This window comes from Lissotriton helveticus, chromosome 3_1 (genome assembly GCF_964261635.1).
Source record: "Lissotriton helveticus chromosome 3_1, aLisHel1.1, whole genome shotgun sequence".
Taxonomy (NCBI): Eukaryota; Metazoa; Chordata; class Amphibia; order Caudata; family Salamandridae; genus Lissotriton; species Lissotriton helveticus.
The window spans coordinates 1,536,984,761-1,536,997,741 of record NC_136061.1 but is presented as its reverse complement, the minus strand read 5'-3'; the positions used below and the strand labels follow the sequence as shown (position 1 = coordinate 1,536,997,741).

At 47.0% G+C, this 12,981-nt stretch overlaps 1 protein-coding gene across 2 annotated transcripts in view; it reads right to left on the bottom strand.

Moving 5' to 3' along the window:
- TREH (trehalase) overlaps positions 1–12,981 on the bottom strand; it is a 217,369-nt gene that overhangs the window by 133,117 nt on the left and 71,271 nt on the right. The gene's annotated exons all lie outside the window — the stretch shown is intronic.

Sequence of the window (12,981 nt, the reverse complement as noted above, 5' to 3'; positions counted from 1 at the left end):
AACACTGTGGCTGTATCAAACTAAGTGAAAAAAAGAAATATAGGTTGAGAGGAAGATTTTTTCTTGTTGTGGTCTTATTTCCCCTCTTCTTCCTGACCTTGTAGGTTCTCCAGAGGGGGTCCCCATCATACTGCATAAAAGCCAACAAGTCTCACCTAGAAGACCTATTGGCTTCAGCAATGATTTTTAGCCAAGCTGTCGAGCAGCACAGCAGCTGAGCAGCATAGTTATAAATAATTAAGAAGAAAAACAGCTATGATGCAGCCAGCGCTAATTCACTTTTTTAAATTAAAAAACAAATAAAGAGTGGATTAGGGGACGGGGGAACAAAGAACCAGGGGTAGTGGCGGTAGAGAATGAGGTGGTTTGGGGAGAGGATGCGCAAGAGACAGTGGGGAAGAACAGGAACAACAGAGGGTGGGCAGAAGGGGCTGAGGATGCAAAATGGCAATGGTGAGTGGGCAGGATGGATTGTAGAAACAACAGGACCACAGAGCGTGGGAGCGAGGGAATGGGGCAGCATGATAATAACAAATGGTGGGTGGGGAGTAAGCTGACAACAGAGGATGGGCAACAATGACTGGTAAAGCACATGGACAACGCTGGTGGGCAGGAGGGTGTGGGGAAGCAAGCTGACAATAGATGGTGGGCAGGAGGGGCAGGCTGATAAAAGAAGGTGGGCGGGAGGGAATGGGCCAGCAGGCTGACAGCAGAGGGTGGGCGGAAGACGATGGGGCAGCAAGTTCACAATGGAGGAGTAGTGCTGCAGAAGAAAACTGACAATGGAAAGTGAGTAGGAGGGGCCAGGGAACAATCTGACAGACAACAGAGAGTGTGGGGACCATCTGGACAACGATGAGTGAGTGAGTAATGAATGTGGGAGCACACAGAAAATGGAGGGTAGAAGGGGTTAGGGATTTTCATTTGTTGTCATATCACTGCTTAACTTACACAGATGTACTTTATTTTGCAGCTCCACACAGGACTCCACCTGATTCTTTCTCAAATGGGTAACACCTGTTAAAACCCCAATGTGAGGACCCACAGAAGTGGGAAGATATAAAATAGTCTGATTAGGGCTTACGTTAATGACCTTAACCCCCAGTTCTCCAACCGGGGACAAGGCCACTTCCTTGACTGCGATACGTCAAAAAGACTTTTAGCGATATTGGCCTCCCTGATATGTTCACCACTCCGGCGAACAAAAATAAATGGGGCAAGGGGCTAGTTATATCTTACTATGCAGAATTTTGTGTTTCACAATGACTTGAGGAGGTTTTTAGCAAGAGCCATCAAAGTGATTACTACATGTTTTTAGCCTCAGGAGAGATGGCCTTTTATCTTCTGCGGGAACTATCGCGGTGGGAAAGGTCACTACTTTTTTGATTTAGAGCGGGTACCGTAGGGCGCCTTTTGTGTTTCTCTGACGACTCTAAGGTCTGGGGGACCCAATTACCTGCATGCCCTTGTGATGAGGCTGCAAAACAATTATTATTAGAGTTTAGGTGTTACTGTAAATTTTATAAACCTTTCTTTTTAACTTGTCTTAAATATTCTGAAAGCTCTTGCGCTCAGGAAATTGAATGACACCTTATCGTACTTATAGAGGTTAGGCAGCCAAAATGTTTGTTATAATGCATGCTGCTGCCTTAAAATGGCGGTCAGGATTAGGAGATCCGTGGACGACACAGGAGTGTTATAATATGTCACTTAATCGCGATACCTGTTGTACATTTTTGTCGATGTACTCAACATGTGGAAATGCACTTAATTTCAATTTTATCCCCTGCACTTTAAGAGGTTGGATTCACTTGGACGTAATTTATCAGTGTGTTTCATTTAAATGTATTTATCAACATCAACGGATGCTTTTTTTTTTAAGATAAGTAATCGTGTTGTGTCATATTTGTCTATTTTCTTTTTAATAACAAATTTGATTGAGTTTTACGGTACATGACGGGCGGTGCCCGAAACATATATTTCGGATACAGTTTTGTTTGAGATAGTACCAATTTTACCAAACAATATTGCCTGTGAACATCATACAGGCCCAATAACTAAACTTGGCACAGGTTACTATGTGTTTCACTGTAGGAATAATGTCCAGGTGTACGTGTGTAGGTGACAAAGCGACTCATCTTACCATACTATGGTCTATCTTGATTTGATTGCCTGCTTTAACGAGGATCTGGGGACGGCCGGGGAGGCAAATCTATGCCGCTGTATGTTACCCAAGGAGACCATATTTTCCTATGTTTTTGAGGGCAGCCACGCGCCTAGTACACCGTGATTTCGGCCCCCATACATCTGTCCATGGCCTTTCTCCACCCACCCGTTGACGGCGGGGAGGTCCCTTTCCACGTTTGAGCATTGTCCCGCTTGGCAAGTTAGAGGCCAAAAAATAGTAAGTGTTGTTTGTAGGGATTTCCTCCTATCCCCTCGGTACTGTGAAGTAAGAAAAGCTTGGGATCGAATGGAAGATGCTAGGACAGGACCCGACCCAGACAGGAAGAGATTTTAATTATAGAATGGTTGCAGTGCCCCACAGTTCAGACCATGTGCAGGAAGTTCCTCTCTGATTCCCCGCATCTGAGACATGTGGGGGACTGCATAGTGCCCATCCTCCAGAGGCGGGAGCGAGTGTAGTATGCTCGGGGGAGGTATTGGAACTGGATTAGGCAGTATCTCGTGGCTACAGTGGCACCCCGGGGACTAGCTAAAGCCTCAGTCCAGTCATCATCTGTAAGGTCTGGAATGTCAGCTTCCCATGCTTCTCGGGTTTTGTGTAATGTAGTTAGAGTATGGGTAGTCAGTGTCTGATAAATTTGCTGAATCTTATGTGCGCCACGATCGACCATTAGTAAGCATCCCTCTAGGGGGTGAAATTCTGGTAGGCCACCCAGCGAGTGGATCAGGGGAGTCAGGGCGTTTCTCAGTTGCAGGTATTTAAAAAACTGTGTCTGGTGCAAGTGGTATTCTATTTGTAGTTATTGGAAGGATTTGAGTGTGGATCCCTGTAAAAGGTTGACTAGGGTAGAGATTCCAATGTCCAGTGAGGTCCCATGCTCAGACGCCTTGGAGCTTGGTGACAGGTCGCAGGTAAGTACCCTGTCACAGAGGAGGGTCTGTGTCATACGCCCGTCCCCACCCATCTTATTCACCGTATAACGCCAGAGCTAGATGACGGTTCTGCAGACGGAGGTAAGTGGTCAAGGATTTTCTGACTTTAACCGCTTTGCCGCAGCCCCTGGCCATCCGACGCACACGCCCACCGCGATGTCGGACGGCCAGGGACCGTCCAACGCATCGAAAAGGATAGAGGAGGCTCAAGAGGGGGGTGCCCTTCATCGCAAGTCTCTCCACAGCAAACGCTGGGTCATGTATGAACTGTACCTCCACTCGTTGATGTTCAGTAGGTGAGATGCCGCATAGTAGGCATATATATCGGCAGCCCTGATCCCAACACATTACGTCGACTGCGTGCAGTATCGTAGCGCAATACAAACAGCACCCTCTCCCCATAGGAAACTGTTGAGAAGTGCATTAACCTGGGCAAACCATGTGCGTGGAATGTTGTAAGGGAAGTTTTATAGTCGGTATAATATACGGGGCAGGGAGACCATTTGAAAAATTGCTGAGCGCCCGTTACAGGGACGGCGGCAGAGAGGACCATCCCCTGGTCTCCTCTTGGACACCGGAGAGAAGCGAATTAATATAATGTTCCCAAGACATCGTGGGACAAGGCAAAATGAAGACCCCAAGGTATTTGAAACCCCTGGCTGTGTGGGATAGTTGTGAAGTCCAGGAGCCGCGCCCCTGACCTCCGCATTCTAGAAATAACACTGACTTCGCTGGATTGGCTCCAAGGCAGGAGGTCTCCCAAACACCCGAATTATCTGGAGAATCCAGGCCCCTGAGAATCCGGGATCCGTTAAAAAGAATAATATGTCATCTACGTATAACGCAATTCTGTTGGTCTGTCCTGTGACTATTCATACCCATGTATTAATGGGTTCCGCCGCACATATGTAGCTAAGGGCTCTATTGCAAGCACAAATGGCAATGGAGACAGGGGGGAACCCAGCCTCATACCCTGATATATTGGAAAGGGTGCGAACTGGAAGCCTGCTACCCTCACCGAGGCAGAGAGCTCTGTGTATAGTAATTGTATGTAAGACAAGCAGCGCAGATCAAAGTTGAGAGATCGGAAGAGCTGAAATAAATAGGTTCAACTTAGGGAATCGAAAGCCTTGTCTATGTCGGCTAATAAAATGCCCGTGAGGCGACCCACCTCCAGGGCCTTCGCTTTGGCTTTGTGAACTCGTTGAATACTGTGCCAGGTAGACCAGTGCGGCATAAAGCTGGCCTGGTCTGTGTGGATAAGTTTGTGGATACACATGAGGAGGCAGGCAGCAAGGACCTTGCCCAACAGTTTGGGTTCAAAATTTAGGAGGGAGATAGGGGAGTAAGAAGAGAGTTCTTCTGGGGGGCGACCTGGTTTAAGGAACACCACTATCTCGGCATGACCCCAAACGGGAGGTAAGATGCACTGCTCCAGAGTCTTGTGAAGTGCATCCAACAGATGGGGGCCGAGCTGTGCCAATTGTGGTCGTAGGAAGTCACTAGGAAGCCGTTAGGGCCAGACGCGCGGACGAGGTATATATTGGACAAGGCGGGGCCAAGTTCCTCTCCGGTTATGGGAGCATCTAGTTGGTCGCGTATGTGGTCTGATAGCTTTTTGGGTGGTATATCAGTTAGAAATTCCCCTATCATCGCACTCAGTATGAATTCCATCCGCATTTTTCAGTGCCGGGACCGAGGTGGTGGACATTGACGCCCGACATAAGCGATGAAGCATTTTGTTGGATTTGTCACCCCATTGATAAATCCCATGTTGGGTCGCTAACCGGAGCTCATGTGCCTCATTAGTGAGATGTTGATGGATTTGTTGTTGTACTTGGAGGTTGCGTTGCTGTATTGGGTCTGAGGCCTCTGTAGCTATGGCTTCAAGAGTCCTCTGGCGATTTTCTAGGTCTACTATTTGAGGGAGGCACCTGCGTTTTTCTCCTGTGCGAAAGGTGAAGGTCCACCCCGTGGATTGTGCATTGAAGAGCTTCCCACAGCATAACACTGGAGGGGGGGTGGCCACATTAGATGTTAGATAGTCTGTAATTGCCTGTCGGAGGATGTTTTGGTACCCAGGGTCACATAGGTGCCAGGGTGACATGCGCCATCTGAAGGGGGGGTTTGTTTTACTCAATGTGTAGTCTGATTAGGAGCAGGGAGTGATTGGAGAGGCCTCTTGGTAGGATAGAAACAGATGAAGCCCTATGTATGTGAATCGTGGTAAGAAGAAGTAGTCTATTCTAGATAGGGAGCCGTGTACAGCTGAAAGGAAAGTAAAGCCTAACTCCGCAGGGTGATATGCCCGCCATGCTTGTGACCACCCGAACGTGGTGGACAGCTGGTGGAGTTTGGATTCTCCCATTTGGGGCCCATGTCCTGTCTCGTGTCGGTGGCCCAGAGGCGCCATGGTGTCATTCCAGTTGCCGCCCAATATTATTAGACCGTCCGGGAGTTCTCCCCAAAGTCTTGTGATCTTGTCAATGAAAGTGTATCCTAAAGGGGGAGGGGCGTAAACGCTGCCAATGGTTACTGTTTCACCGGATACTGTACCTGTCACTATGGTACATCGCCCCCCTGGGTCTGACCAGAGTTTGGACAGAGTAAAGGGGAGCCAGATGTGCGCAAGAATGGCTGTTCCACGAGAACCACGTGTGAACCCTGAGTGGTACACTGTGTCATAGCCAAACCGGGCAAGACATGGGGCTTTACTGCCCAGTAGATGGCTCTCTTGCAGTGGGAGTATATCCGCTTCGCAGCGTTTGGCTTGCTGAAGGACAGCGCCACGCTTTATTTTATTTAGCATCCCTCTTACGTTCCACGTTATAATGGTCAGACCCCCAGGCTGGGAATTACTTGTGTGCAAGGTCATCTGCTATTTAGGGAGGTTGCCAGCTCGGTGAGCATGTGAAAATGCAGTATGTTCCCTGTGCCCAAGTACAACTGAAATAACTCTAGTTCAGGAAATCTGAACATCTCACCATCCTCCCCCCACTCAATATATCCACCAACAGGGAGTAATATTTGTCTATTTAATGATTTTTTTTTTAATAGAATAAATATCTTTGAAATGACTTACACAAATGTGTCTGTAAAATTGTCCCTTTGTCCTGAATTTTTGTCCTGAATTTCGACCCTTTGTTCTGAAGTTTTACAGTCCCTGCCATGACCGTCTGCCGGTTTTCTGCCCGGTCGCAGAGTCGACCGGGCGGAAAAGCAGGTAACATGGTGGCAGTGTCTGGGCGACACCGCCATCCATATTAGCATAGATGCAGAGTTTATTTATTTATGTATAAAGTTTTATATAGCGCCTTTCGGAATGCGGTTTTTGCCATTGGGGGCCCGTAATGGGCCCCCAGGGATTCTGGGGGGTGCACATGGGGGTTACCTATGGTACCCCCCTGCAGTTCCATGCCTGCCACGTTGTGCATGGAAGTGTATGACATCCCTTCCTGGCATTGCAGCGGGCGGTGCTGAGAGCACCGCCCGCCGCAATGTCAGGAATGCAGGATGCGCCCGCCAGTGTAGCGGGCTCCAATGGCGAGCAGTCCCAATCTCCGAAAGAATGGCGGGCGGACAAAGTCCGCCCGCCATCCTAATGACTCCCTTAATCTCCCCGTGCCTACCAAAAATGAAAGTATCCTTGTGTAACGTAACTGGCTCTCCTGTAAAGCGCTCCAATACCTTTGGGTCGAGTTTGCGCTATATAAAAAAATATATAGTCAACCCATGCCGGTCCAAAATTGAAGGTAAAAGATTTCCAATGGAGAACAAACATAAACTAGCACTACAGCAAGTAAGTCTACAGCTCATGTCCCTGCATATGTCATACAATGTGCATGTTCCGCTTAACATGAAAGCACACACATCTTTCATGCAATGCCGGTGTGCAGCTTAAACAGAGAGCAAACAAGCATTTGCAATGCAATAGGTCTTGCATTTATCAGAGTTAGAGCTATTAGCGTTGTAAATGACAATGTCTTTTATCTATGTGTTTTGGTTTGGAGTGTGGTGGATGCATGAAGAGACACCGCTGCAGCACTGCCTAGAGGACTTAGAATGAGAAATTACCACTGGGACCAGAGAAGCATCTGCAGCACTGTCTAGAGGACTTAGAATGAGGAATTAACGATGAGACCAGAGAGGCAGGTAGCAGCACTGTGTAGAGGGCTTAGAATGAGAAATTACAGATGGGACCAGAGAAGCAGCTAGCAGCACTATGTAGAGAACTTAGAATGAGGAATTACCGATGAGACCAGAGAAGCAGCTAGCAGCACTGTGTAGAGGACTTAGAACGAGGTATTACTGATGAGACCAGAGAAGTAGCTAGCAGCACTGCCAAGAGGACTTAGAATGAGAAATTACTGACAGGACCAAATCTGCACCAGCAGCACTGCCTAGAGGACTTAGAATGAGGAATTACCAATGAGACCAGAGAAGCAGCTAGCAGCAATGTCTAGAGGACTTAGAATGAGGAATTACCAATGTGTTGAAGAAAGTGGTACTCGCACAGCAGGGTATTCCTTGAAAATGAAGACTTGTAAAGAGTTTTCGTGTGCAGGAGGGTGGAAAACACTGTCTAGCCTTGCAGTGTGTCAATGGACATAGTAGAAGAAGCTCTCCCGCCTAGGGAGAGAACAACCCAACGCACTACTTTCAAAGGACCAAAGGTCTGATTCATTACTTCAACTGTGAGGATATTCGTACTCAAGATGAAAGAATGTTCAAATGTGTGATTTATTCATATCCATATCAGGATTTCAATATAGATGGTACATGTCAATAATCTGTATTCCACACGTATGTTCGGGTGTGTTATCACATCACACAACCCAATGCATTTCGGGCATGGCCCGTCGTCAGGGGAATTACTTCGTGTGAATGTAAAATGCATTTCGGGCGTGGCCCGTCGTCAGGGGAATTACTCTACAAACAAAAACATACAAGAACCAAATGTAATACGCATGTAACAATATCAGCAAAAACCAAACTAGAATCCAATCCCAGTAAACGTGTGTTTGAAAAATGAGAAGTGCTCGACTACGTGAACGTGACAGAGAAGCGAGAGTATGTGACCCTGTAAATGAAATTATAGCCTTAGAACCAAAAGTCACAACCGAACCATAAACCATAGTGAAACGCTATATATAGTGACTACTTCAATCAAACGGGTGCACAAGATAGAATATATCTTCAGTAATCCAGTAACCACCACCAATCATGCAATAAGAAAACGAGTCCCCGATCGTGGGTACTTACTCGTGTGAATGTAACAGCGGGACTCCGAAGAGTTCCACGAGGTGAACGCGCAGTGAGAAAGCAGGAATTACCAATGTGACCAGAGAAGCAGCTAGCAGCACAACCTAGAGAACTAAGAATGAAGAATTATCACTAGGACCAAAGAAGCAGCTAGCAGCACCAGCTAGAGAATTAAGACTGAGGAATAACCACTGGGAACAGAGACACTGCTGCAGCACTGCCTAGAGGACTAAGAATGTGGAATTACCACTGGGACTAGAGTAGCAGCTGGAGCACTGCCTACAGGACTAAGAACGAGGAATTACCACTGGGACAAGAGAAGCCGCACTGGCTAGAGGATTAAAAACGAGGAATTACCACAGGGAACAAAGACGCAGCTGCAGCGCTGCCTAAAAGACTAAGAAAGGGGAATTACCACTGGGAACAGAGACGCAGCTGCCACATTTGTGACCAGATAAAGAACAAACTTTAGAACCCTGTTTACAGAAATGGAGCGACGGAGCTCCGAGCAAGTGAAACATAATTAACGAAAGAAGATTAAGTGAAAGGGAGCTACCAAGTAAATTCAAATTTCTAACATTCTAACTTTGTGACTGCTGAACTCGATCTTCAGTGACCCAGGCTCTGTGGATCATAAGTGAAAGTTAAGGTACGCAGGGGAGAATACACTGAAAAACGGTGAGTGCGAGGGGAAAGCAGTAACAATGGTAAGCTGCTCGCGTTTGCAACATTTCCAGAATAAGAGGCAGGCAATCAGAAAAAATTGTTCACAAAACGAACTGAAAGGGACAGAAGTGAAATGAGCCCTGTAACAGGGCCAGTCACTATGGAAGGGAACAACAGTCGAAAAGGAGGGACAAATGGGCATGATTTACCATTCAAAAGTAAGGAATTCAGAACGGCAACCGGAACAACCAATGAGAAGCGATGAGCCGGCTTGAAGCCCATGTACTGAATCCACCATGCCTCGCAGGACAGCGCATGCGTGCTGCTATGCTCGCCCTAAAATAACTTCACGTACAGTGTCTGTAGTCAGATCGACCACAAAGTAAACTTTATTATACGTCATGCAATCATGTATGTGTTTAGATTAAGAGTAAAGTAATGAAACAGCTTCATATCAATAGGTTGATGTCTTCAATTAAAAAAAGCAAACATGAATAATTACTTGCATCACACAATGTAAGTGCTCAATTTAACATGAGCATAAATATCAATCAATGTATGTCTCGAGCCACATATGCAAAGCTCAACCACGCATGTCAGTACAGATTATACCGTACTCCATTGCAATTAAAACGCATGGGCCTAAATGAAGAGGCACGCTGTGAAAGGTGCTCGTCACCCCACGCAACATTCCTACACTTGGCTTGGGAATGTCCCAAGATACTGGAATATTGGCGGGAGGTACACTTCACAATTCAGCAAATAAATGGGACACAAGATCCCTTTCACCCCGCTAACCAGTCTGTTGGGATATGTCAAAGATGTGCCCCCTTCATCATGCTGTTTAATAGCTTTGATATTACTACTAGCTAAATGGCAAGTCGCTAAACACTGGGGGTGAAGGGGAGTTCCTAAGGCCGCTACATGGCTCAAACATGCTACACACTGCCAGAAGCAATTGGCCTAATACTGGGCCCGATTCACAGAACTAACTTAAGACAAAATCCTAAACTCACTACCATTTTGGTATTCACAGAAGGCACTTACTCATTTTGGTATTCACAGAAGGCACTTACTCATTTCGGTATTCACAGAAGTTAGGACTCCTAACTTTAGGACTCCTAAATGCCTTCTGTGAATACCGAAAGTCTTAAAGTTAGGATTTTTCTCTGTTTAGGAGTAGTAAAGGTAGGACCCCTAACTTTAGGACTCACAAACTGAGAAAAATCCTAACTTTAAGACTTTCCGTATTCACAGAAGGCATTTAGGAGTCCTAAAGTTAGGACTCCTAACTTCTGTGAATACCGAAATGAGTAAGTGCCTTTTGTGAATACCAAAATGAGTAGGTGACGTCTGTGAATACCAAAATGGTAGTAAGTTTAGGATTTTGTCTTAAGTTAGTTCTGTGAATCGGGCCCACTGAGAGCTAATGCCCACGCAAAGTTGCTAAAAAGACAACTGGGTGGGGATAGGGAGGGATAAGGGGCGGGTAGTGGGGTAGTTGGGCATTGGGAGTTGGTGGGGGTAGGGGTGGGGGAGGGGGCTAATTCTCTTGGTTTATTCTACTCTTAATTGGTTATAGCTATGACAATGTAAACTGTACTACGATGCTTGGTGGTGCTCTCCTGATTGTGGGGAACCACTTTGTTCACTCTGCTCAGCTCAATCAATAAAAAATTGTTGGGAAAAAAAAAGACAACTGGGAAAGAAAAGGGGGGGGCCAATCGGCACCCACGCATGCATGGCGGGGCCCGGCCCCTCCCATATCCCGGTCCCTTCGTGGTGGCTTGCCCCCCGCCCTCGCCCCGCAAGTAGTTGTGCACTTCCGGGGCGAGGGGGCGGGGCCGCGACGGCGAAGGGGTTAAGAGCCTGGGGAGCGCGGAAAGCGGCCTCTTTGTGCCCGCGCTCCCAGGCCCGCTCCTCGCCCCACCGTGGGGCTGTTTAGGACGCCGGAGCTACAGGCCGTAGATGAGGCAATCAGCGGGCGTGTCCTGGAAAGGCAGCAGTGGAGGCAGTGGAGCCCGCGATCAGGAGCAGCGGAAGTGTTTGCAAGGAGCCTGGATAGGAACCGGAACGGCAGGCCCTCGAAGGTGGACTCCTCCAGGAGGGGGGCTAATGGCACGGTGAGCGCCTGCTGTGTTTTACCCTGTAAGGGGTGTTGGGCATATATGGCAGTCTCTTCGGCGGGGCTGCTAAGTCAGAGTTCCAGGGGGTGCTTTAATAACTGCCAGAATAATGCACAGAACCAACGGGGTGTGTGTTTTTTATTCTGAACTACCTTTGGGGTGTCTAAAATAAGCACCTTTTCAAACACCGCTACTCGGTGCTTTAACCCATTCCTCGGTGTTTATCCCACTCCTACGGACAGGTCAGCGCGTTACACCACGTGGTGTGTAACCCACTCCTAGGGAGACTGATCAGCGTTTGGCATTACATGGTGTTTGGGGTGCAGCAGCCTCGTGCAAGACAAAAAGTCGTTGTTTTAAGTCGACCAATCGGCAGGCAAATGCGGACCGGAAGTCGTCAGTGGTGCCAGGGAACAGTATTTAATTTAAAATATATCTGGTTCGATTCCGGTACATTTTTAACCTTTTTTGCGTAGAAAAGTTTGTGTGAATGTCATTGAAACTGCATAAAATTGGATTGAAACCTTCTGCAGACCCCATAAGCACCGGGAGTGGTGCGGATGTAATGGTTTATGACTGATTTGATTACAGGAACTGATAGTGTTTTTGGGGTGAAAGTAGCTTGCTTTACGCAAAGCTCTTTTGAACATATGGTACTCCGCGGTATTAGATCACAGCACGTGCTTCAGCCTGCGAAAGAGGGCGCTCGGCACCTCGGGTTTCCTATTTCTGTCGAAATTAAAGGTGTGTAGGCGGGAAGGATTCTACTCGGGGCTGAAATATAGATAATGGCGCTGCATGAAGCACTGCATGCGGTCTTGACGCACATTAGAACAGATGTCGGCAACCTTTTAGCAGGTGTGTCCAAGCATTTAGTGGCCTGTTAAAACAGTTTCTCGGAATAGGGTTACGCTGTCAAAAATATGAATTATGTAGCTAGACATACGCTATTAACACTTTAACTTGCAAATTGGCAACTGCATTGCTATGCAATCTGGTAACGTTCTTAAGCGCAGTTCATGGTAAAGTACAAAGGGTTGCGATATATGCGACATGTACATAATGTTTAAATTGACTGACCCGAATTATGCAACGCATGTAATGCGCTACACTCGAGCTAAACATCACGAGAAGTTGTTTCCGTGTTGCTGATAATGAGGCCAAAAAAAGCCAAGTAATTAGGTGGGGAGGAGATACCAGCGCGATAGGCTTTCCGTTGTACAATAGCTTTGATACAGTGCCTCAGAGATTTAATCTGCAATGCGATACACTCGAGCTAAACATCACGAGAAGTTGCTTACATGTTGCGGATAAGGGGGCCAAAAAAGCCATGTAATTAAGTGGGGAGGAGATACCAGCGCGATAGGCTTTCCGTTTTACAATAGCTTTGATACAGTGCCTCATAGATCTAATCTGAAGCCCAGCACATAGCCATCGGTAGCAAGTTGTGTGGGATCCTTTTAGTATACAGGGAAATGGATCTAGCTGCCTGTGCTGCAAGTGTTGCGATATATGTGACAAGTACATAATGTTTCAATTAAACTGACAAGACTTATGCAATGCGATACACTCGAGCTAAACATCACGAGAAGTTGCTTACGTGTGGCGGATAATGAGGCCAAAAAAGACATGTAATTCAGTTGGGAGGAGATACCAGCGCGATAGGCTTTCCATTTTACAATCGCTTTGACACAGTGCCTCATAGATCTAATCTGAAGCCCAGCGCATAGCCATCGGTCGCAAGGTGTGTGGGATCCTTTAGTATGTAGGGGACTGGCTCTAGCAGCCTGTGCTGCTATCTAGTGAC